Raw genomic sequence first — 3,431 nt, 5'->3', positions numbered from 1 at the left:
CCTCTTTAAAACAGAACTGTGTTAAAAAAAGAATGAATGAATGAATGAATGAATGATGTAAATAAAGACCAGAACATTTTCAATAACTTGGAAATTTTCATGTATCTGTGCCCTGGCTTAGCTAAAGAAAATAGGCTATAAAAGTCATGATTTGTTTTAATTGGGGCTTTCAAACAATTAGAAATGATTACAGTTAAGTACATAGTTTGTGATTAATAATGAATTGTATTAAAATCATTCTGTTACAACGAGACTTGCTAAGTTTGCATCTGAGTGTTGGGTACAGCGTGTGGCTTAATGAGGTACCATCAGTCACTGTACGTTGCATTGAGGCGATACTGATGGTATGAAAAGTTCTGACTGCAGGTTTTACACAGAACCGTGCTCCTATCAACAGCTCCATCTGGGAATCTGAAAATGTAGATTTCTTAACCACAGGGTCAAGCAGCATCTCCTCCATCATCGTTATAAAGCAGCTGTCCACTGTAGGTGCCCTATAATCTATGACCCACAGGGCCAAAGGGCATGATGGAGTGCAAATAATCAGTGTGATCTTGTTTTGATGCATTTTGACCTGAGGCCATGAAATATGGCCATTGGGTATTGTGAAGGCTTTGCGTCCGTCCATCCGTGCTCAGCGTAAGTCCAGTACTATTACTGTCAGAGTCTTCAAATTTACAGGGAGCATTCTTGAGACACAGACCTTGGACAACCTCAAAGATGGCTAACCTTGACCTATTTTAAGAGGTGAAAATGTCACATTGTTTCAATTTGCTAAGTTTTGTTTTTGAGTGGCGGGTGTCACAGCCAATCAGAGTCGAGTTGCACCGTGACATAAGTGGCTGGTCTCTACAAAACTGCTTTGTTTCGTGTGTTTATATACATGTTTCTCATATATTATGTAAAAGCTAGCGAGAAATAAACACATTTAAAACTGAAAATGGCTGTACCAAATTTAAAGGATTACTTTTTCTCATCCCAAATTAGACCATTGATAAATTTGTGTAATCAAGACTACCAGGCCAGCTGGAAAGACATTGAAATGTCACTCATTAAGGACCCCCCAATCCAGGCAGTATTGGGTAATAAAGACCTGGGGAATTGCTTAAACAAACTGCAAAATCCATGGACAAAATTTCAAATTAAAATCTGGAACTCTGTTAAAGATATATATAAACTACATGACAAGTTAGGAATAATTAGATGGTGCGCCTACGACCCTGACTTCAAACCGAATCAACTGGACTCTAGATTTAAATGCTGGATAATCAAGAGAATAACAGCATTTCACTTGATAACAAATAAAGGACAATTTAAAAGTTTTGAGACTCTGAGAAGGGAACACTTTCTGGAAAAGCAAGACTTTTACAGATATTTACAATTACGTAATTATTTTAACCAGGTGATTAGAAATTTTACAGTGGACCATGATGATCCAATACTAAAAGAGGTATTACGTGCTTATTCATCAGAACAAGGCAAGGGTATGGTATCTAGACTATATAAGAGCTTTATGAATAAAAAATCTTATTCTACAGATTATGTTAAAGATAAATGGGAGAAGGAATGTAATTTTGAAATTTCAAGAGAGGAATGGGACAGTTACTGTGAGTTTCAATGGAAATGCACCAACTCACATACATGGAGAGAATTTGCATGGAAATGTCTAATCAGATTCTTTGTGACCCCCAAGCAGAAAGTTCACTTTGCAGGAGGAGACCCATTGTGTTGGAGGTTGTGGGGGAGCCAGGATGCTAATCACTGGCATATATTTTGGGAATGTCCAGCAATTTTAAGTTTTTGGTTTGAGATACACAAAATATTAGAAAACATGTTCCATATACAAATACCATTTCATTTCAAAACACTTATTATGGGAGAAGTTAACTTTCTCACAGGCCAATTTAACAAATACTTATTTGGTGTTTTGATTTCTGCCGGCAAGAAAACTGTCACCTGACACTGGCTACATCCGACCCCCCCCACAATAGAGGAATGGACAGATATTGTTAATGAAATTTATATAATGGAAAAGATTACTTTCTCACTCCATCTACAAATGGATAAATTCACAAGGTCATGGTCAAAATGGGTCTCCTATGTACGAAAGGTATAGGCACATCCTACAGACTTAATGAATTAAATCATCTCTTCCTTCTCTGCCCTTTAACATCACTGGCTAATTTTTGTTGGTTTAAAAAGGATTGTTTGGTCTTGTATGTACTATATACATATCTCAAAATGAAACAATATAACTGTATATGTCCCTACAAAAGAATCCACTTCCTGTTGTTAGCCCATACATCCCCTTTTAATTTATTGTTCATTAGGTAGTACTTATTATTATTATTGCCCCCTTTTTTTTTCTCCTCTCTCTCTCTTTCTTGGTCTTGTCCTTTTACAAACATATAAAATACATGTTGCAGTTTTGTTCTCAGCACTTTATTAAACATTACACAGTAATAGTATTGTTACTAACAGCAAGGGTTTTTTTTATGCTTTTTTTTTTTTCTTTTCCTTTTATTCCTTTCTCTGGATGACCAATATTGGCTGTGTAATGTGATCTGTGAATAATAACAAAGAATACATGTTAATTAAAACTGAAAATGCTGTTTTTGGAACCTAATGAGACCTCTGAACTTATTTACAAGACATTTCACGGACTTTAGCATGGTGAGATCACAGGCTGGTAGCTAGCTGCAGAACTCCATTTCATTTTTGTGTAAATATATCATCTTTGTCATGTATTATATAAAAGCTAGTGTGAAAAAAACACTTCTTAAACTGAAAATGCTGTTTTTGTAGCCTGATGACACCTCTGGAAACATTTACAAGATATTTTGCAGATGTTAGTGTGCATGCTAACTTTCTATGGAGTTAAATTTGTATCTTTAATACCAGCAAATGCACAGAGGGTGATCTGAAAATATTCCTTGATTTTCACAACCTCCACTTTTAAAATGTAAATATTGTTTTTGATTGATTGGGGGCTTTATTGAACATGTACAAATTGTACATAAGACAATAGGATCTTAATAATTAATTAAACAGCTGCAAATGATAAAAAAGACAATGTTCATAGGCTGAGGGTATTTTAGCATTGAGTTATATTTTATTTTGCAACTTAATTCATTGAAATTAACTTAGGACAGCCCGAGTATTAACAGCTCTTACAGTTTGCCCAAATACTTATGGCCTTCAAAAATGGAAGGACTGTGTATAAAAATGGCCATAATTCCTAAATGGTTATTGTGACATTTTTGTCATACCCTTTGAATTAAAGTTGAGTCTAGCATCTTGATTTGTTTTTCTTTCAACCCCACTGTAGAGGTGTATAGTGGCAAAATTTCAAAAACAGTGCCATTCTCCAAAAATATAAGGAAACAATTTTCTAATACAAGCAAATGTAGTGATTTTTTTTTCCATAGTCA

The sequence above is a fragment of the Thalassophryne amazonica genome, chromosome 12 (genome assembly GCF_902500255.1).
Source record: "Thalassophryne amazonica chromosome 12, fThaAma1.1, whole genome shotgun sequence".
Lineage (NCBI taxonomy): Eukaryota > Metazoa > Chordata > Actinopteri > Batrachoidiformes > Batrachoididae > Thalassophryne > Thalassophryne amazonica.
Note: the sequence above shows the minus strand (reverse complement) of the source record.